Genomic DNA, 24020 nt, shown 5'->3' with positions numbered 1-24020 from the left:
GAGGGAATTATAACAAAAGCGCTCAACATGTCTCAACACGCAACAACGGAGAGCTTAAGGAATAATTTTGGGAAATATTCACTGATTGTTCGAACCTTGTATACTGTATTGTGTATGAAAACTATATAGCTGATAAAAATGAATAAGGTACATTTTATGGGATTCGCTAATGGAAATTGCGCAAAAAGCACTATCGTACCCGCTAATATTTCTGAAGCAATTACCCAAATGAGTAGTTTTCCCTTTATCATTTCATTTTCCGAAAAACATTTCAGAACTATCTTTCAATTATCGCATTCTGCATTTGTGATTCGAGTGAAAAATATTTACTCGCATACAACTAATTGTAAACACTTTTTAACTTATTCACTAGATATCGTTTGCTCGAAAAGAGCGAACTCTGAATGGTTTCAAATTTATTTATTTCAAAATTAAGCATTCTATGCTGTTATGCATGGGATAATTATTTCGTTGTCGACGCTATATGTCTTCTGAATTGTCTTTTCCTCTGACCTGTTCTAGTTGAAGTTAAATATACAAGCTGTGGCAAAATGAATGGCACAGTTTATAAAATATTAACTCTTCTTTATTAATAAAATTGCATGGTGGTAAATACTGCTTTAATAAAAGTATGGTATAATATCAGTGGTAGGCGACCGACCGCTAAGATTATTATTAGCGCCATAAGAAGGGTGGAAAGGTGGGAAAAAAATTCTTATACTTACTCTTAAGTTGCATTCACAGGTATATTTTTACAAAATTGCTCTTCGCATGATATTTGAGTGGTCAAATGAATTTTTACATTTTAACAGCCAAAATACTTTCCATAATTAATTTCACATTTATCAGTTTATCGCCGTCGAAGTTAACATTTCTTCCGTGTGGTCTTATATCATTTGGTCTTTTTTGGCTTTGAAAATTTTTTTTTTGCAAATGGACTCTTTGCGTTTTAATCGAGGTAAGTTTATTCGTAAATGAAGTCGCAAAAGGTCTTTGGCAAAAAATTACGAATAATTTAAGTGTATAACACCTAAAAATGACGATTAATTTTCGACGTCATGACGGTCGCCAAATTCGTTCAATCGCTCGCTTTTTTGCATCCGGAATCCGATTTAAATGACCACTGTGCTGCTCCAGTCTTTTTTAAGATTTCATTGGCTCAGATCTGTGAATTTTATGAAACATGGTGGAATGTTTACTGCCGTAAAAAAGCTCTCACAATCAGTATCGTTGCTATTGTTTGAGTATGAGTAGATGAGTGAGGGTGTGGGCTTTCAGAATGATCCCTCGCTCGTTAGCTCCGACTGTCCTCGCTCCTTTTTTCCCGCAACCCCATGAATATTGAGACGAGAGGGTGGAAGGGGGTGGTTCCCATGGCTTTCGGTGTCTTTGTGTCTCTCTAATGAGTGGAGAATAACCGATGGTTTATTGAATGGTGGAGAGGAATGCGGAAGTTTAACTCGCTGCACGCGACCTCCGCTCCGACGAAGTTCTCCCTCCCCACTGATATCAATGACAACGAACATGACGTGGTTTTCTGCAAGCATATATGAATGGGTGCACGACATATGCGAGGAAAATGGAATGACATGAAGAAAATGGAAGGGTTAGCTGCATAGCCAAAAATCGACTCGAAAGTTTGAATTTGCTGCAAGCGTTATCAAATAGTTCAAATGTCTTTTAACGATCGAATTGATATATTTTCATTTTGAAACCTTTAAAATCAGCCAGTCCACGCTTTTATACGTTATTTCGGGAGATAAGAGGTAAAATGTGAAGACGCTTCCTGAAAATTGCAATTCACAACTTTTCAACTCCCCGAAAACCGTTGAATGCTTATAGGAAGACTCTAGTGTTATCGCTTGCTCATCAAGTGAAGATGGCCTCCCCAATTCGGTTGAAAGCGGTGACCAATGAAAGGGCAAACCTGTGGTCGAATTTGAATGCAATGGTCCATGATCCATCTATATAGTGCTCTATTTTAATTTCAAACAATTTGATAAACTATTCTGATTTTGATAGGAAAGGAAAATAGCGTAAAAAGCATGAAACGTGCCTTTGTCTGTGTTGAGGAAATTAATGGCATCGAAATGGGCCCGATCATTAAACAATCTCTCACGGATATTTTATAACACGATAGGTACTGCATTTATTATTTGTAAAAAAATATTGTTCTATTATTTGAATTATATTGTAAAAGACTAAACCAACATGGAAATTGTTATAATATTTCCTAAATAAACTACTATCTCTGCTGCTTTTCCGCCTGATAAATGTAATATTACCTATCACAGATGACGATGAGGCAGTAAATACTCCTCGCGATGAAGTTCATGAGTTAGTTAACCATTGGTGACGATCGCACGCAATTATAAACTCGAGTAATCACTCGTGGCATTTCTTTGAAAACGCGAGAGCTGTTCCTGAATATCATTCGCCATAAAAACAACGCCGTCAGTCATATTTCGGGCTCAATGTTTAATGACGATAATCCATGATTAAAATAATGCTGCATTTTTATGCAAATTAATTCGACACACACCGAGTCATCTCCAAGCATAAGTGCGTCTTCAGGTGCTGGAGTTCCGTCTATGAATGATATTCAGTGGAAATGTGTTTCAAAATAGAACAGTTACGGCAGCAATTATCGATGGCTAAGTTCTAACAACACCTATCTCAAAAATAACAACCTTTCCGGAGAGCAAAAAAAACATTTATTGTTCTAATTGTATATAATTTAAAAGCAAAAATACATAAAACTGAAAAAGAAGCATATATTATAAACAAGAGTTAATCTTACTTGAATTTTATTTTTTATGCACAGTATTAGAAGTATTGCGTCAGACCGGCCAAATTTTGAGTTACGTGTTGTTAGTCATCGTTATGTTTATTCCTCGACGGATATGAATGAAGTATTCCTTCGTGTTTCCCTGGCAACCAGCGTCTTAGAAGGCTACCAGGTTTTCCCACTGGGTGATTTTTGGCATTGCTACTGACGTTTCGATGGTCTAGTTAGCTGCCATTAGGGCTGATGTGAGATCCGAGGGCGTGTGAAGGATACGCAGTGTGTGTGTGACCGTGAAGTGCACGGGAGGAATACGGGTGGAATGAGGTTATGCGAAACACCCGAATAATCTGCAGTGGCAGAGCAGACAGACCATGGCCGCTTGGACCATCTAATTGGGACAGCATGAAAGCTTGGAATCCGACGCTGAAGATGATTCCATTGGCCCCCGCAGCGGCCAATCAGAAGAGACTTCGGGAGGAGGACCAAGACAGGAGTCGTCCAGAGGTATAAGCACTGTAGTACACATGCGCTATTTTTTAAATGCATCACTGTAAACTGGCTAGAATAGCGCAAGTGTCAATTGTTCAGCAGACGGGGAAGTTGAGTGCGTCCAACCAATCTTAGTGTCGTTATTGAGCATGATTTATGATTTCGTGGGCTGCGCCCAAGGAGCTAGGTTTCATCTGGACCATCTACCACCTGAATGACCAGCAAAAGCAGCGGAACTATTACTACCTTGCATCGAGAGATTACCCAATCACAAGAAAACCAGAGTCACGGCGTCTGTCTTTCTCCACAGAGTACTCAATGCGCTTGAAAGCAAGATGAAGCTCACGCGACTACCGCGATGAAGTGCGATTTAGTGTTTTTAGTAGGTAATTGCAATTTAATGAGAGTTGCGAAATTACATGCGTTCGTACCAATTTCTATGATATTTGTCGGTATTGAAGGCACGTCTTAAATATATGCAGCGAGCAGATGGGATACGGCGTAGAAAGACTTAATCCGTGGACTGAATAAAATACCAAGGACGGCAAGCACGATTCTTTAAAAGCTACTACGGGCGTACAGGAAGCGTAACTTAGATGTTTAGCGAATTAGGGTGCGACCCGTTGGAGACTCGGAGGCTAGACTCAGATTCCTTGAGCAATTGAGATCAGATCGCAAACCGTAAGAGCGACACGGAGAACTTCGTATTAGGCAATCATTTTGTTTTCAGGGTCCGACAGAAGCAATAAATTTAAAGATATATTTTCCGAACGCTTAGGTATGCGAATTTGTTTTCCCCAATAGAACCATAAATGACTTCAATAAATGCTAGTCGTAATTTCTATATGTAAACAGCTACATTTGCTTTCTATATGTAAACAGCTAGTTTCCTAACACCTCCTGCTACACGCCTTTTTAGGCGGCTTAGGGGTTGGTACTTGCTGCTAATAACGACTGTAATACAGCGCAGAATATGCACTCTTTATCGAATCATGAATCACAAATTGGCCAACCTTTCACTTCATATTAAAGCCATCTTCCGAGTTTAAGAAATTGCCAATTTCCTCTTGATTGAACAACCGAGTTATGATCATGGACCTTCACCATTTGTATCACAACTGCTGAGAAATACCAAAAGTTAGGACACAAATGTGGTTAGCAGTTGTAAATGTTACTGATTAAAGCCTTTAATGCAAGTATACATCCCAAAGACGAATGTTAACACACGTCATTTATTTCTATTTGATAAATTCATTGATGGATACCCTTCTGATATACAGCCGTTGTGTTGTCAAATGAGATAGAGTAACATTTTTACCAATGCATTAGTTATTTTAAATAAAAAATGTAAATTGAAAACCGTAGGGTTTTGAAAATAGAACAGTATTTTATAAACATTTGAGTAACACCCTCCGAGAAAATGAGGACTAAACTTCATACTTACTCCTCTTTTTCTGATTGAATGCCATGTGTAACGTCTGATTTTTTGAAGTTGTTATTTTGGTTGTGAAGGGTTTGTTTGGTAGAGGGGATTGTTGAGGGAGATGTGAAAAGGAGAGGTTTTGTGGAGTATTGTGGAGAGAATTGAAGTAAATAAAAAAGGTTATGAAAATTAATCGTCTTACGTTACACATGTATATCATGAATTTTAATTGATAAATACAGATTTCAGTGAAACTATGCTTCTGTTCCAATACAATTTCACATAAGCCACGTAGAATAACAGCACCTCTTTTTCAAAGCAGACCTTCTCTTGGGAGCCCATATTGAAATCCAGAGAGGTGCATTTAATGTTATTAACAGTATAGCATTGTTTTAAAATTTATTTATGAAAACATAAACGTTCTCAGAAGATCGCATACTCTCAACTGAAATGTAATCATGGCCAATGTTTCCAAAGGGCAGTTTCCTAAAATATCTGCTTCAAATAAATATTCGAAAACCTCTCAATAATATAACGATCGCTGTATTAAGGAATTCTATAGACTTCAATACTTATTGCTAGCCAATTATAAAATGTTAACACGCAGCACGTCGCTTTCTCTGCATGTCTATCCTTTGGTGACTCATTCTCTGTAATATTTTGAAAGTAGAAATGTAACTATTTTAATTTTCCAAATGTACTTATAGTCTTGACTAGGGATTACACATTTTGAGCTGTTATCTCGTTACAATATCTGAATCAATAATGTCAACTTCTTATTTAAACGTATAGTATTTTCTATATCAGTCGACTTCTGAAATAGCAGAAACAGTTTCAAAATTTTAATTAATATTTACCCGAAAAGCTGGTATTTGGATCAAGGTCAAAATATTCACCAGCAATCTGGTTCTTCTTCGGAATAATTTTGCTACGTAGGGTAATTATTAGGAAGCTTAAATTTTTGGATAGACTATTAAACTTAGATTAAAAAATTAATCAACTATTAAAGGAAACGGTTCTACAATAAATCATCGTTATCAGCATAATATCCAATTTACAACTGTGGAGCTAGTTCAGCAGACGTCACCATTTTCCGTCAGATTTACGAGTGCACGTGTAAGTTTCATCCAATCCCTGTATATTCATCCCATTGTCTATGATCATCGAGATCCGTAAATTGCTGGAAAAAAAATAGTTCCCTACTCTCACAAGAGAGAATGTGAACGATCGAAAATCTAGAGTTGAGGTCTAATTGATGGCTTGTGAAGCAGCTGTGGCGCCTTGATTTTTATTCAAAAACACCCCAGAAAAAAAACTACACAACTCTAATGATATGCTTATTAAGAAGTAAGCAGAAGAACTGTCAACAATGCCTTAACTTTAAGTCACATTTCGTCTGAAATGAGGAGAAATGCAGAATAGTTGGAGTTGTGACCCACTTCAAGGCGAAATGATAAATGTACTCGTACAAAAAAGATAGAAATATTCTTAGTAATAAATATTCATTTTTGAGATCACGAATGGTGAGCTTACGTATAGTGTTCATCTCTGGGGGACTCAATGTATTTTTGTTCATCCACGATGAGCGTTACTTTAGTTTCTGAGCAAGGTCATAGCAAGTACTTTAGTATGCCACTCCGAGCGAAGCCATCACTAGAGACTGCGGCTGAGGGTAAAATACATCCCATCCCAAAATTCACTTTGCCAACCACAGATAGGAATGTCGAAGAAGCATGAATCTGCGTAAGGCAAGGCTTCTATTGAACTGATTTTTCGCAAAAATACTTCCCTAATCATCTTTATTGCATGGGCGTGGCATGAAAATATTTTCGCTTTAATATCTTTATTCAGGGCCGCCGTAATACTCCGCCTCGCCACGATACGCCTCACAGGTGCATCATTGAACGTGATTAGCAGGTGCAATCAATGCCATGGAACTGAAGACTTCTTACATTAAGACAACGATATAAAGTGCAAAATTCGAGTCAAATGCTAAGGTTAAAGAATTTTCCTTCTGCAGGTATACAGCCTTACATGGTTTAGACCTTGTGGTGAGGCTTTCTTCAATTTTTTCACTGAATTGAAAAAACTCTAATCAAAACGTTTTCAAATTTAGAGATAAACTGTTGGTTGCCTCTCTCCTTTTATCGTTCGTGAATATTAATATCGCAATCGAACATATCAATGCTTATAATTAGGCATTCTTCACTGCCTCCGTAAATAATGTGCACTAAATTAATCTGCAAACCACTTTTATCCCTCAAACATGAGTCATACTGCTCCAGTTTAACTAGCCGTAGAGCCTTACGCTCTGATTTAATAGGCAGAGTTAATTAATTAATAAGCTAATAAATTAGTTTTTTCTTTAATTTTTATTAGTTAGTTAATTAGTCACCTTAAAATCCATCACAATGATGTGAAAAATCCGTTTCATTAATTATTACTTTGGTTTTTAAACGTTTTCTCACTAAAGACGTGCCTGTTATCATATATGTCACTTATTGTCGAAAATTAGTTGCTATTTAGTCATATTAAAATGCAGTCTTATCTGAGATGTTGAACTAAGTGAATCCATATTCACAGTTAACTCTACGCATTTGAAATATTGGTATTCGTCTTAAAATACGTCGAAAAATGTTTCGTAGCATGTTGCTTCCAGTTAATTGCAAAGGTTTATGACATTAGTAAAATATGTGGAAAATCCTGTATGCATTCTTTTTAATACTCAGAAAGTCAATTTGCTTTGCCTGTTGTTTCTCCTTAATTCATCAAAAGATTTTCTTCCCCAAACTGTCTCAGCATATTCATCTCGACATGGTGCCATATCGATACGCCCATTTTTATCACAATTTGAAGCAATTACTTAGCACCAGTATTATATGTAACGCATCACCGGTCCTCTAAATACAAAAATCATTACACACACAGCTCAACAAGTGCAAACATGAATGAATCAAATATTATCTCCTCGCTCCCTTCGTTCCAATATCAATTCCACCTTACTTATCCGTCATAGTCGTAGGAACTTATTATATTTTCGCTGTGTTTTCGTCTTTGCTGGATAACTGTGGCGGCACTACTCTACGGGCTGAAACCTTACCTTACATTTTTAATTGTTTTTTTTATATTCAGAATTATTATTATTTGATTCTATTATAACTATTAAATTTAACGATTTAGCTTATTGTAACCAATATTACGTTTTTAGACTGCCGTTTCTTTAATTAAGTTCATTTTTTTAGTATTATATCGGATTTCTAATTGTGTTTGAAACATCGCAACTCTTTAAACTGAAATTGGTGCATTGCAACATCCCAGCAACTATTACAGCTAATCCTGAAGTTGAATATGATATTATTCATGCTAATTGTTCATACCATACGTCAATCTTTGGAAAATGAAATTCATTTTAATGAGTGTTAGTGAATGCAAGCAGAAATGATAACTAAGAAGTGATTGGTGTTTCAGCGTGTTGTTGGCGATTTCGACGACATTCGATGGCGGGTAACTTTCACGCGCGGTTATTCAACGGGCTCCGCGGACCTCGAGATTCATCACGTGGTGGGGCGATTGATTGCTATTTGCGAGGAAAAAGAAAGTCGTGTAAAGTGCGCGCCCAGATGGGTTGTAGGTGGTTGGGGAAATGGGAAATCCGGTGATAGATGATTCATTTTCCAACGTGTTAATGGCGAGATTTTTCATAAATACTTACATCACATTGGCGCGATGTAATCGAGACACTGCAATGGAAACGCGGTGAAATGAATGGACGAGCTCATTTTTTCACAAGATTCTTTTTTTACTCCTCCTTTTAATTTATAAACTACGTATCCTTAAAAGGCGCCATAGACTAAAACGCCAATATTTTCGGTTATCATGTATTGAAAGTGTTAAAAATTATGCGCTGATTAAAGCAATTAAAAATCGATAGCAGGAATCGAGTCTTTTTTTTTTTAGTCTTTTGCATAAGCATTCCAAAAGTCAAGTTCATGATTTTTTTTCGTAGTTATAATACGTTGCAGTTAACATTTGCAGTGCCAATGAATGTCTTCTTTCGGTAAACCCCAAACTTTATAGGCCAACATTTATCTTCTCTTTCCATTTCTCAGTTTTTAAAACCGCTCCATTTTTTTCATTTTGGAGTGTACTTGACGCACTATCCTACCTTTGTTTTATGTCTAAATTTTGCAATTCTATACTACCCTTGTAGGATCTTTTCAGCCCTCAAGATTAAAAGTAACATAGAACTATGAGGTTCTTGAACGCTGTAGACATGAACCTCGGTTTAAGTTGTTACACAAATCAATATACTCTCTGTGAAATGGCGTAAAATTTTACCTTGAATGCCATTTATAAACATGTTGCCTGGCTGGATTCAATTTAATGAAAAATATTTCGCTCAGTACACATCTCAATAAAGAAGACGGGACAGGTTGATATCTGGAGGCAAGACAGCTGGTTGAAGGCAGTCGTTGAAGGTCAGGTACACGGGATGAAAGGCAATGGGTATCAATGAATTAAATAGGACAGGATATAAAGGATGTTTTTACACTTCACTTTTCATTTATCAGTTTGCGAACCGCTCTATTTTTCGAGAGGAATTACGCAGGTGTGGAGAGGTGATCTAGGTGTCGGGAGAGCGCAGTAAAGAGCTGCGTCAAACCAATCTTGGGATCGGTGACTCATCATGATGACGCAATGTATTCTGATTTATTCATTCGGCAAAAGTGATTATATTTGTCGAACAGATGATAGTCGTGTAGGTGGACTCGAAGATGGGGTGGAGCCAGGAGGGAGGGGGTGGTGGGCGTGGCATTTGGAGGGGAAGAGGGGGGGAGGGGTGTGCACCCCCAGAATGGCACGGGGGGCTGCGTGTCCCCCATTTCGTCCCACTCGGGCCAATCCCAACATTTCTATGGCTTTCATTCCGAAACGATCGTCATAGCAACCGACAATGACAGCGAATCAGTTCCGTTCCTAACCCTTAGAGCCATCGTTTTAAAATTTCGAGCCACTGCTAACAGGAAGACACTAAAATATACATAATAATGATTTCTCCACAGAGGCTCCTGAGAATTTTTTGTAATGGCAAATCATCCTTTTCATGTCTGACCATGATATTGAGAGGATTAATTCACATTTCCGAGAGAAATATTTTGTGACAGCACATTCCTGCGATAAGTGAGCACTTTCCTAAGCAAAAAAGAACCTTGTACAGTAATTACCTTATGAAAGAGTTCCGTGGCGAAGTAGTGTTCCAAATTCGGTCCTTCCGGTGATGAACTTCCGTCTCATAATCGCCTAGGTTGGTGGTCAGCACTCCCCTCGTCTCGCAGACAGGGCAAACAAAAATGTTGTCTTTACGTGATAATTCACAGCGACGAATATAAGATGATGTCAGATTTAAGTTTTTATTCCACTTAATCGTCTGAGAGTGGAAAACGTCCACTGGTTGTCGTCACTCTCACTAAAAACACGGAATTAAGGGAATGTGTTGCGGCGTGATCTAACTTGCGTCGAAAGCAAAAAAATAAATACATAAACTCGATTAACTGCGGCGCATTCCTTCTGGGAGAAGGTTTGGCGATTGTGTCACGTGACGAGATAGTTTTCGAATTCCTGTTTGGGGAAAAACTCGCCCCAAAGTGGCAACATAAACTTTGAGAAAACTATTTTCTCGGATCGCGGGCGCAGTTTTCTTCCCACGCGCGGCGCGGCTCCGGCACCTTTCCCGCACCCCCGCTGCCAAGGCTCCTTCCGTCGCCGGCTCCACGGCACCCGGTAGCCGCGCTCCAACACTTCAAACCACCGTACAACACTCCAATCACAACCACCACCGCCGCTCGCGGCGCCACCGGCGACCAACTCGCAAAAACACAACGCCCCACGCGGACTCTTCTTTGGGAATTTCACGCCGCGAGAATACCTTCGAAGAGAAAGGGCGCGTTTCTGGGGGGTGCTGGTGAGTCTACCCCTTGGTTTTGCTGGAGGAAGCGAGCTGGTGTCGGGTGGGAACGCCTTGGTGGGCGCTTGGCGGTGGCAGGGCTCGCGGCGGTGGCTGATGTCTAGATGGGACGGACGAACAGCCCGCGCGAGGAGCGACCACGCGGGCGGGCGGGGGGGAGGAAGGCGACGGGGGCGACGCCCATCGGGCAGGCGCCGAACTATGGCCGCGCAACCAACCCTCTCCGCTCCCAACGCCACCCTATCCCAACCCACCCCCACCCCCGTGCGCTCAAAGGCCAACTTTCGCCCTGCGCTCCCTCTAACCTCTTTTGTTGGTCGTCCTTTTTTCGTTTCCTCGCTGCTTTGAGCAGGCTCCCTCTCCACCCAACCTCGGAGGATTTTACCGCCAACGCTTAAGGGCGCGAGTATGCAAGTGGAACACGGGATACCGCCAAACCGACTGTGAGAGAAGTTATCGGGTTTTCCACCGGGTGTAGGGGTTCAATTCGTACGGTGACAATCAGCCTATATACCCGGTAAGGAACCCAACGAATCACATTGCATGTGAAATGAGAGTTCAAAAGCAATTCAATCCTTACTTGTCATGATCGTCCAAAGTCGAAGATTCGAATATTGGATTCCCGCAGAGTTCCACCTTATTCCCCTCTTAGCTGTTTAACCAATCGGCACATCACCCGCATATAGTGGTGCATTTCAAGGCTGCCGCGAAAACAGTGCGGCGGTAAACATTTCGATTCCCAAGGCAAATGGTGTAATTTTCACTGCAGTTCGAGCAGAGTCCTTGCCATACATCGCATTTGCCGCAATGCATATTTGACTAAGTATCTCAAATGGTTGACGCTTCTTTAAAGTCCTTCATCACCATGAACTTCGGTATATTTCCCCGGGAATATTATGACCTATCTGAAAGCTAAATGTCTGTATTTGGATTACATAGTAATATTGCCCCATGGTTATCAATTAGAATTGTACCGCTGTTCACGCGGCTGAATTGAAATTTATCACTGTGTGTAGGAAAGTGTGAAATGGTAAGGTGATTGGAGAATGGAGTGAACCACTGCGCCAAACCAATATTCGAATACCTAACCAATGATGACCTTATTTATGATTAAATATATTTTAAATTTGCTGAAAGAAACATAATTATCAATCATTTCATTCATATCTGGCAATCAACATCGGCGGTAAGAGATGCACCGCACCGTGCCCACCCCTGTGCCTCAGCTAGGAGGAGGAGAGGGAAAAATTCAAATTGCACTTTTGGGGAAGTCTTCGTCAACCAAATGCTCGCGGCGTACCATGGCAAGTCTAGGGCTGGTCTAAAGAACAAAATACGACGGTTTTGAATTGAAATTAGAGAAAACACTGAAAAAAATAATCAAAGAAATATTTTAGACATGTTGAGACAGTATGCTAGTAACAAGCAAAGGAAAATTTCAAAATTGAGTAGCAACTCTTGCCAATTTTATTGATTAATTATCTGAGAGAAAACAGGTACAAGTAAATGTATTAGGGTTTTTTATTTTGCTGTAATTAGTTTAAGGTAAAGTTTATAAACTCAAGTTTATTTTTGGTAAAACTCATGTCCTCTATTTATTTATTAAATTACTTAGATACTTTTCTATCGCTGCTTTGACATTAGTTTTCAAATATTTCATTTTTTAAACTGTAGTAAATTATTTATAAATAAACTCTTTCGATTGAATTGACATACTCCTCATTTTTTTCTAAATTTTGGCTCTGATCGAGAGAACAATGTTCGGAAACGATGGTTTCTAATATATGTTAAAAAAGCTTTACTTTTTCCACTCATGAGCCCCTTGTAAATGAAACAACTAGATGCATGGCAGCGTGTGGGTTGGAGGTGTACACGACGCCTAAAAGTGAATATAAACTACGTCGCTGAGCGCTTCGTAAACACACCCAAGCTGCAGCACGTTGTATCCGATTTCTCCCGGGAAGAGTGTTCAGGGGAAGAACGAGCGCGCGCCTCGGGTGAGATGGACGAAAAGATGGTCACCGCTGCGGGAAATGCCGATACAAAAGAAGGCGGTGGCGTAAACAAAAGGTTATATTACGCCCCAGCATGTACCTATCTGCAAATAACGCTCAAAAACAAGGTTTATGAACAAGCCAGTAATTGTCTATATTAGAATTCTTCGAAATATCCACCTATTCAAGAGTAATAAACATACGTCAGAACAAAGTCACATTTATCTCACCCAGAGTTTCAAACCGAGGGTTGGTTTGAATTGGTGGGGGTTGAGCTCACCGCATACTGAATCGCAGGTGTGAATTTTCCACATGCTAAGAGTTCCTTTCTCCGTGCCACCAAGTAAACTATAGTAATGTACTGTAAAAAATATAACAGGTGAAAAATCAGAATTTGAGAGTTTTGGTTTGGGGTGCCCAAAGAGTTAACCCAAGGTAATAAAATATTAGACCCTCTGTTTATGCAAAAAGCTACTAATTATCTTCTTTTCAAATAATGTTCATTACCCCCTTAACCCTGATATTTTTCAGTATCCATTCTCATTTCTTGCATAACCCCTTTTCTTAAATATCCCTTCTCTCTTCTTACACATTTTATCATTCGTCTTTTACATCAGCAAAATTCTCCCCAGGCAGAAGATCTCAAGCGCTTTACCATTTTCTGATCATACTTCATAAGCAAAACCTAGGATATCATTAAGATATCACTGCACTGAAAAATGTTCGGAAACAAAAGTAAATTCTAAATGAAAACAAAGGTAGGAGAAGCATTGAAATTTTCTGCGCGCTTGAATTAGACATTGGGAAGTCGTCTTCTGCTTCCGTTGTGGCGGCATAAATCTTTTTGTTTAAATTTGATTCAACAGTATATGATCGATAATCTTCTTGCGGGGAGGAATTGCTCGAATGATACATTTGTACGATTACTTTACTGTTGAGAGATTGAGTGAAACTGATGTATTTCATTTTAATGGTGTTGAAAATGCTAGAACGACAAACTTACCGCCCTAAAATATACCATACCCATCAATGCTTACAAATAAGTAAATAATGAAAAAGCTTCCATTTTTCCTCTATCAAGTGATAAATAACCTGATTTTATTAAACCTCCAGATGAATACAGATATTTTTTTTCTGTGAAGTTTGTGCACAATTTGTTAACTTCGGGGTGACACTTGAACATTAAAAGTTTATCTGTAATTAGCCTGAAGTATTTCTTTGCAAATGGTTACCTGGATAATAAGTATAACTCAGCATCCTAAGCACTGATGCTATCACTTAAAAATATAATTAGGTTAAAATGTTCAAAAAGATCAGTTTAGATTGCTGAAGATACCGGGAAACCCTTATAGAATTGAAATTTAATTGTAAATGCATCTAAGTATTAATTATAATAAAGATTTACTGTTGACCAATTAACGGTCTTTTTTAAGAGAATACTGCCCACTGATAAAAATGCACTACAGAAAAATCTTCAACTTTTTCAACCATGTACAACATATTCCGCTCCACACGTCCCATATGACGCCATTATTTACAGCCTTTTTCATTCAGAAAAGAAAATCTGCTTTCTTCTATCGCTCTTTCGTCAAATTCATCCCAAATCAGCAATTGTGAGGTTTCCTCGACGCTGCTCTCCATTTCTCTCTCCTATTCACTAGCCTTTTCATAGCAACGTATTCTTCTCTTGTACATCCTTTATGACTTGCCCACTTATTTTAGCTTTTTTTCATTGTTTTTAATACATTATTTACATGTACCTCAGTGGGGGACGTCCCTTTCCCATCTTCACGTCCGTCCACAGGTTCATTATGTCTAATGGCGTGGCCAGCTTAGTTTCTCGTCTTCTCCTTAAGGCCTTTTAAGAGACTTCCACATTCTCCCACCCTTCTTAGCACTTTCTCATGACTCACTTTGTCAGTATATTTTATCTTCATTATTCTTCGGTAGCCCCACATATCGAATGCTTTCATTCTTGACTTCTCTGCTGCTGTCCATGTCCAAGCCTCGCTACCATACAAAATAAAGTTCTCCTAAAGTAGCATCTGATTAATGTTTCCCATACTTCTATGCTTGTAGTATCATTTGTAAGTACATTCTTCTTTTGTGAGAATGCTCTCTCCTCGCCTGTGCTGTTCAACTGGCCATTTTTCCTCTTGCTCCATCATCCCTGGTAAATCGGCCTCCCACTCAGAAAAAAAAACACTTTCTCTCGTTAAATCCTGTGTTTTACTAGTTTAATGTGATTCTTAGTCTCCTCCCTTTTGCTGCAATAGTGACTTTAGTTTCTATAAAATCTAGTTTACTGTGAAAATCAAATTTACATGTAAAAATTAACCTCCATTTCAAATTCTTCCGTTAGATGTACGCTGTAGAGGACTCATATCTACGGTTAGTGAGTGTGGATGTGACAATCGGGTGTGTCTTATCGAGACAATGACTCCTGAAAAATGACGTGCGATTCAGTGTCCCATTCCACACCCCGACTTATTCGTCCTTGTAACTTCAGTTCTATCGCATGGAAATAATGGATTTGTATGTAGGGCACAGGTTATTTAATATCTTTCAAATTTTCTTTGCAGCACCGAACTTTCTAAAAAAAAACACCACGCCGAACTAAAATATGTCATTATTTGTAAATCATTTACGAGTTAAAACCGCTTGTGTGTGAGGCGTTTTCGACAATTCGTTATCCTGGTGATATGCATCCGGAGTAACACTCCGTGTCGCGTATTGCATAACCTCAAAGGCTCACCTGGGCACTTCGATTGACTTTTTATCAATAAATTCAATCCTAGTAATACTTATTTTGTTCATTTTGTCTGTATATCTATAATTGCCAGCGGAAACTGTTTGATATAAAATATTTGCTGGAGTGAACAAAGTTTTCGTTGAAGATTAGCAAATTTGATTAGATTTGAAAGATAACTAATGTGGCTAACCTTAGGAAAGTTTTTCGAGTAAATGTTTACCACACAGCAGCGGCATATGATTACACCATATTCTTTTCGCCGACGTTTTTTCGTCTTGGAGTTAGTCAATGGCCTATTTCAGACAGCCATCGAAACTTCGCCATACAATGAACTCACCCGGTGGAGAGCCCGATAAGACTTCACTAGCAGCATCGTACGCCGGGAAAAAACAAGACCTTATTTCAGATCCTACTCTTCACGATGCTTCGCGATGACGCTGAGTAGTTAACCTTATTGAGAAGTCCAATCTTGTGATTCATGCCTTGTTATTCTTCCCTGAGGCTACGAGCATCAGAAAATGACCTTTCCCGAAATTAACCGGTTGATTTTCCCATTTGTTTTGGAGTTGTAACCCGATTCGTTCATTTTTCGTAACCAGGAGCTATTTTCGGATAAATTGGAATCCACTTCCTGGAAAATATGCCGCAAAATTAAATCGGTTCATATTTTCTGCCATTTGCGAACATGCCAATATTGAACTCGCACCAAGGAGCGTGGTGATCTGCTGGGTGGTCTTCACTAGGCTGCTCATCCTCCCAGGTTCAATTCCCGAGGAAAATCTTTGGACACTCCAAACGAAAATCGTCGAAGTGACGGAGGGAAAGGAACTGTGTCCTCCTCTCCTGAATACTCAATATCTACGTACGCGTGGCTTGGTTTAGGATGAGCTCAACCTACTGGTTCGTATCACTGAGAGAGAGCGAGTCAGCTCGCTTTCCTTGTGAGAAATTGCAGCCTCACACCATTTAAGGAACCATTCACAACATCAAAAACGTTGAAGTACTTCAACAAGGCAGGTACCGCCTTCACAAGGCTTCAGCAAAGCTTTCCACTGTCACATTATGCATAGTTTAGTTGCGATAAATGTTACCCCAGTATAATTCATCCAACCGATTTTGTGCATGATTATAATATTAATACTTACTTTAAAGATTTAACTGGTTTTTCTCTCAGAACTTGACGAGCAATTACGCATGAGCATTCCCTGCCATAATTGAAATTAACACGATTGCGGAATTTCGTCCCATTGAATCATGTAATGGATTGGAAACGGTAAAATAATTGGTGTTTTTACAATGATTTTCATTCCCAGACCTTTGCTTATATATTTACAGCCGAGCGGGTCATTTTGCATAGGTGTTGCTGACTTAAAGAGCTAGGCAAGATTATTGCTAACTTTAATAAGAAAAAACACCCAAATTATACGTTAATTATAACCTGGCAGCTTATATAAACATGAGGTAAAGGTCAAAAACTAGGAGCACAGTATCAGTGTGCGATACAAATACTACGCTTGTGAGATCCAGAGCAGAAATAAATGGCACAGAACTGTCCCGCATGGAACCATGTTATTTTTTTAAATGGGAAATTAGGGTTAAAATAGGAATTAAGGCAATTAAATTGTAACTTATGCCATCAATCGTTAGCAAAAATGCACTAAGGTAAGTAAATAAACAACTATTTATCAGAAAGAGTACGTGTGAGGATATTTATTTACCTCCAAACATGAGTGATCTTCTTTCAAAGCATAAAAGAATCATTAAGAGAGGATAAATATATTTATTTTCCCTTACATATGAAGATTTTTGCCTTTTGGATAACAATGAGCAGAAATTAGTCGCAATAAATAATTTTATTTTTTGAGCACATAGGCTCATTTTCTCCTGGAATGACTATTTAGCGTTTTTTTATAAGGCATATATTCTCCCCACGCCTCCATGCATAAAATCCCCCGACGCACCGCTGAATGTGGTTTGGCCACGCAAATCTAGTTTAGCACGGAAGTGGTGTTGACGTCTTTTCCTTCCGTGCTGCCCGCTTGGGCCGATCGACTCAATCCGCCCTGCAGCCGCCCTTATATTCTGACCACCACCCCACTTCGCTTCCTCGGGATAATCCACTGACGATTTGGCAGTATCCAATTAAAGTGGACCGGGCATCAATTCCTCATCCCCCACCACAACCAATCCATTTCCACACGCATTCTTCCCCTCGTAAACTTAAACCATGGCAAACGATCAGAGGCGGATTTTCGGCTAAAATTTCACTTCTTTTCACTTAATAAACTATCATATAATCATACGAGATTAATTTTAAACTTCACTGGCGGTGACGAATTAAAATTAATTTATTGTTTATTCAAAAGAGCATAAAGTCGCCTTCTGTAGAAAATTTATTTTTTCCGAAACGGCGTACAATTAACTGACGGCAGCGTCCTTTAAACGAATTCGTTCTTTCACCGAGAAATGCCTCCGCCAGTTTATCGAATTATTCCCAATTTTGACAACTCCGATTTTTCCAAATAATCGTATTTGTTATAGCTGCTTTGTTTCCGATCGACTGTTGATGATAGTTATCGAACAAGTTCAGATTAGGCATGTAATGAATACTATGAATTATGGCGGTTGTGACAACATTTTGGTCGATATCGATCTGAGAATTAAAAAAAACTGAACTCGCTTGTTCTTTTTTCATCTTCGGAAAATTCAAATATTTTTGTCCCTATGAGAAGAAGATAAAAAGAGTAAAATTAGGGTGTTCAATCACTACCCGAGAGTTTATTGAACTTCAAATTTAGTAGCAGCGAAAACATTTCATCGACAATAAGGTATTATATATTTCTATTTCAATCTCCCAACTAAGCCATTTCATTATTTTCGAGTTTGAATTTATTTCTTAGAATTAAACACAATTACCTTTGGTTATCAATTTTCCGCGAATTTTTAATCTACAGCCCCACGGCCTTTGAAAACCTGCAGGCCTAGAATTTGGAATCATAATGAGCTCATAATCAATTTTCCCCCAGAAAATAGTTCAAGTTTTGTATGATTTGAAGTGAAAGATGAGGTTTTTATGGTTTTACGTTGAAATTTTTAAAGTTTCCGAGAAAGAGACTCTTCCTATCGCCTGAGGTCCATTTGGTGGGTCACGTACGAAAAAGTTAGTTTCAGAAAAAATCACGGACAAAAAGTTGGAAATTTTTATACTAACAGTCCTCATCGTTGGAAATTTTCCGCACTTTTAGTCCTCAGCGGCACTGAAATTGGAACAGAAATGAATTGACAAAATAACACTTTATAGTGAGTGAATGCTGCCATTCCGATCCAAACTTCGGGTTTCGTGGGACAAGTGGGCGATTGTGACATCTAGGCCATAACATTCAAATGCATTTACTCGGTTTACGTAAATGCTAAATATTTTGTGGAGAGCCATTTTTGAGAAAAGTTAATATATTGGATTAATTACATCAAGTAATATGTAATTAATTACGTGGAATAAAGATATATTAGATGAATTCGTGAGCACGTTGTTGATGAATTGTTGACGATGATTCTGGTATAGGTAGGTAGAATTTATGATATTTAATTTAATATATAAAATAAATAAAATTTTAAATATTTGATTATATTTATAATTATAATTAAAAATAGTATGTATTGGTTTTGAAATACACACGTTTGCCTTAATTCATACTTTAGCTCAACGTAAGGAGGCTGCGATCATGTTGATGAGGGCAGGACAGTTAACATATTACCACGAAAATTATACGTTTAAATATTTATTTAGAAAAAGAACCCAAAAATATAAAAGAACTTATCAAGCGTATTATTTAAACTTAACTAGATTATTGTATTATTTATTATATAAAATTAAATTATTTATAATGAATACTGCTTTATATAAATCTTCTTTATGACACTCCCGCAAATGCTGAAAAGGTGCAAATTGGACATAATTCATAGATTGGGTTTCTCCAAAGCCTTAAGTATTTTCAAACGTGTATTTATAATTATCTTAGAAATTTACCAAATATGATAAAATACGATAATCTTGAATGCAAATGGTTGCTTATTGGTTTGCGCGATTAGAATTTAAATAGGTACTTCAAAATGCATAATCACGGCGGTGAGTAATTTTGAGCGTCAACATTTTGGAAGCTCGTGCATATTTCTGTCGTGAAAATGCCCTATTATGTGACCTACTTTATTTGTATAGAGTGCTATAATGAAATAGAAGTAGCTTACTATTAATCACAGTCCTCTAACAAAAGAAATCTTATCCCAAATTGGTACAGAAATTCGAAGTAATTGTGATTCAGGTGAACCCACAAATCAAGCTACGCACTTCGTAAAGGAGTACTCAAATTACTCTCAATCTCCAATTCTTCTATAATGTCCATCTTCTTCCTCTTCTCGGCGTGGTGTAGAATCTCAGATATGAAGTCATCATTGTGTCCGGCTTCCCACAGGTGTTTCGCAAAGTGGGATTGGATCACATTCCCTTTGCAAAAACACCTCTTATGTTCCTCTGCTCTGGTCAGGATCCGTCCACCCCTTGTACATCGCATCACAATCTATACACCTTTATCTACACTCTTATGTATATATCCCACTACATTTAAAAAATTTCACCATATTTTTTGTATTATTGACAAGATTTATCAAATTGTTATGGCTATTATACGCCAGATTGAAAAAATTGACATTATTTTTCAAAAGCACTCCCCTCCGCCCTTTCCGTTTGACACCGCTCCATCCCTCCGCATTTTACCAAAGCAAGCACTCCCAACCCCCACCTACTCCACCCCAACCTCCCCTCCCCTCCCATCCCTTTCGCCCTCGTCCATAGAAAATATATATAATGGGGACTGTCATGTAAAATTCTTTGTTCTAGAGGATGATGCCGAAGTACGTCGTGCCCAATTTAAAAATCAGTGAAAATACGTAAAGGTTTTATGCGTTCATTCAGCATGATGTTTTACCTAGTGAAAGCCGAATCCATCCAAGCCCTTCTTTTTAAGTGACCTCAGCATTCAAAATGAAAAGAAAATGTTTCAAATAACCCAATGTGTTCTGGTGTGTTTTTATTTCTGGAAATTAATACATGGGGATTGCAACGGAAGAAAATTGAGATAAGACTTTATCGATTGATTCAGTGGAGAGAGGTTCAGCCATCATGCAATGTATCACTCACTCATGCAACCCCAAGTTTAGTTTGGATAGGTGAGGGTAGCGCTCACCCCAGACTTATCCAAAGGCGAGTGAATCAGGGCCAGTTCCTTCCCCAGGGCCAACTCACACTTTGAGTATTCCATATCCCTTACATCAGCAGCAAAGAGTTCCACCCACTACGCTACCCAATTCGAGACACTGCAAACATTTAAAGACATTCCCATAGCATGAATGGTGAAACTGTCTATCCGGATCATTGTATTTCGAGGAATAATTCGCCATATCGAAATTTCAAATGGTTGGGATAAGTTGAGTGAAATAATCCCACAAGGCACTTCATGTGGGCCAAGAAAAGGAATGGTTGTGCAAAAGGATTGGGGAGGAGAAGAAATGAATGGAATACTAAATACAGTAGTTTATGAGAAAGGGGAAGAAAATAAAATGAAGAAAGACGCACTCGATCACACACATAAAGAGCAGATTTGGTCACTCACCACTCAGCGGATTGGCAAAGAGCGCCGTCGCGGATTACTTTACTCAACTGCCACACAGTCATACATACGTTCGATGAATCGATTAATTGAATGCAACATTCAAATGGCGCACGGATCGACTTCCTTCCGTCCTCGTTACATTAGGTATATCATTAAGCCATCTCCATGCGTAGTTGCTCCTCCAAATTATAAATGCCTTTCCTCCTCGTAGAGACAGTTGGACAATGATCCGGTCCTTTTCCCCGCGCACCAGTCGAGGCGATTTCAAAAATTATCATGTGCACACCCGTAGAAAATTAGTAGAAATAATAGAAATCTTCTCGGGTCCTACTCCGCGTGTTTTTCTCCATTTCTATTCGCGTCTCGACCACCGACTCGCTCGCCATCATCAGGATTTCTGAATGCCATGCGCTGGACTGTTCCGCCACCCAGATGAGAGCGGCTCACTTGGCCCTTATGAAATAACTCCCGTGGACTGCCTTCCCACCGTCCGAGCTTAGCGGCCCAGTGCAATATGAATGCAGCACATCCCGGGGAGGTTTTCTTCCCCTCCCCTGTTGGTTCTCGTCAAACATTAGCGCCGTTTCGTTGTCATGCCTCCCGACTCTGGGAATCTCTTCTGATTACCAAGTCAAGGGGATCTGTTCCCAGCCATCGCCGTCTCCTTTGTGAGGTGTGCAAGTGTATTGAGCGCCATGAAGCTCGTTTGCCTTCCCAGCAACTTCACGGATCCTTGAATTATTCATTGGAGAAGGTATTATTCCTCTCCTTTGCCGGCGATTAAAAATGCCATGTATCATCGATTTCGGGGAAAGAAAAGTAAGCAGTTAAAATGTGCTGTGTTCTCGTACTCCGATCGATGGAGACCCTTGAGCACCTCGTGTTGCATACAGCTTCTATCCGCGGTGAAAGCAGTGTTACTCAAAGAAAAATCCTCTACGATTGCGTAAAATAAACGAGGTTTTTAATCAATTCGTTGCACTACGTTTTAATCGCTCGCCTATCATCACTTTTTTGTCTTAAAACTCGTATAACCTTTACATTCACGCTGACCTACCATAGATGCAAGCTCAATGGAGAGCCCTTGGAAATATTTTGGGTCCAGATACATTATCAGTCCATCATCCCATGATGTGCGAGGTCTCGTAGAAATAGGGTCTCGAGCAGTCCTTGTGACGATCACCGTGTCGAAAAAGTATTCCATGATTTTGTCCTTGCTCAATGTTCGACAGGGGTGGTATGACTATCTATCAACACTTTGAGCGTTAATTTTACACACGTTTCAATCGTCAGTTTAAATCATGCCACTTCACGAAAAATCATGAAATATGGTGCCTTGATGACGATGCCTCATGCATTGAAAATTCGGTTGATATGCATTTTGTGGTCTGTTGATAATTGTATGATCATTGATATGCCCTTAAGAATAAGCAAATATGAGATGAAACAGAAATATTTTTAGAAGCTATTTCCAACATTCGACATACTACTGTTTTTCGATTTGATTGGAATGAAATAAGTTGGGAGGAATCATTTCCGAACTACATTTCCACTGGGTCCAATATTACAAGCACTAATCCTGCATGAGTCCTGTATGGGTAACACTTCAAGAACAGCTCTCCGTCCGTCGGGTGGGACGTTCAGCCATTGTCCCCTCGGCGTCTCTCATTAAGAGGAGGCTAACGTCCACGACAAGTTTTTCTCTTCCTTCGCTCCAATGGTGGTGTGTTGGCCAGACATTCCTTAGTGCCTGGGACTATCAGCTTTCTAACGTTTTGTTTGTCAGCTGTTGTTTTCTTCGTAGAGGTTCTCCCGTCCATTTCTTTGGGAGGGTCCTTCACCTCCGTCTCTTCTTCGGCGGCAGATCCTCCTCCCTGCTAGTTGAAGAGCATGGCCGCTTATAGCGGTCATATGTGGACGGCTTTTCAGCTGCAGTTCGTCGGATGTCCGTGATGTTTGATGCTTCGGCTTTCTCGAAGTATTCCCTGGCGACTGTCTTCAGATGGTCTTCAATTGGTTCGATGCCTGTGAGGGCGTATAGCAACTCTCTTGCGTAGTTCCACCCCAGTTTGAGGACGTTCTTCAGAGCAGCGTTATCAATCACACGGAGAGGCGCGCTGGAAGTCCACGCTATGCGGCCACTCCATTCTGGCGTGAGGCGTACGTCAGCACCGGCCGGATTTGGAAAGGAAATCCGATCGGAGCAGCGGCGCTAGCTTCCTGCGCTATGGCGAGTTGCCTCCTATAAATAACCAATTCCAATATCACTCATGCATAATTTTTTGTCATCTACCCAGTGATTCAACCCGAAGTTTGGTTTGGAAGGGTGAGAGAGAGAAAGAAGCTCACCCTTCTCACTCGGTCACTGGCGATTGAATCCACTCGTTTTGGGAGGATCGGCTAATTCCCGATCGTCACTTACCCTTTCGAGGGCTGCGTGTGTGTGGGCCCATCAAAAGGATTCCCTCGCAATAGGGTGGTTTCCTATTATTTTTTTATTGCCTAAATCGAAAGATTATTACTCCTGGAGTACGTATTTCACACTCTTAGATTTTTAAATGACGATATCTATTTTTCGCGATTACACGAAAAGTGAAAATTTTCAAGCGCACGAAAACGCGACGACTAAGTAGGAATGATGGGAAAAGTCCCTGTGACGTCGTTCTGGTTCCCACAGCCGCAAATGAGGTGACCTTGGGGCGAAGCTTTGAGCGCTGATGTGATACAGGATGCTAGCAGGTAGCATGGTACCCTGCTAGCTGGCACCGCTTGGTTTAAATAAGGATTTAAGATAAATCCTTATTTAATAATTTAATTTATTCCTTATTTAACCTTTTCCCTACCTTACACGTATATATACGTGTGGACGTTTCCTGACCCGGGAGACCACGGGCGTATATATACGTGTGAGATTTTCCCGGTCAAGAAAACGAAACCCGTATA

The 24020-nt window shown here is 39.5% G+C and overlaps 1 protein-coding gene across 1 annotated transcript in view; it reads right to left on the bottom strand.

Moving 5' to 3' along the window:
• LOC124162013 (gamma-aminobutyric acid receptor alpha-like) overlaps positions 1-10746 on the bottom strand; it is a 373606-nt gene extending 362860 nt beyond the window's left edge. The window contains exon 1 of the mRNA XM_046538331.1: positions 9926-10746. The gene's annotated coding sequence lies outside the window, so the exon portion shown is untranslated. The remainder of the gene's footprint in view (positions 1-9925) is intronic.
• Positions 10747-24020: the final 13274 nt, after the last annotated feature.

This window comes from Ischnura elegans, chromosome 7, assembly GCF_921293095.1.
Source record: "Ischnura elegans chromosome 7, ioIscEleg1.1, whole genome shotgun sequence".
Classification (NCBI taxonomy): Eukaryota; Metazoa; Arthropoda; class Insecta; order Odonata; family Coenagrionidae; genus Ischnura; species Ischnura elegans.
The sequence above is the reverse complement of the archived record's forward strand: the minus strand, read 5'-3'. Positions and strand labels throughout refer to the sequence as shown.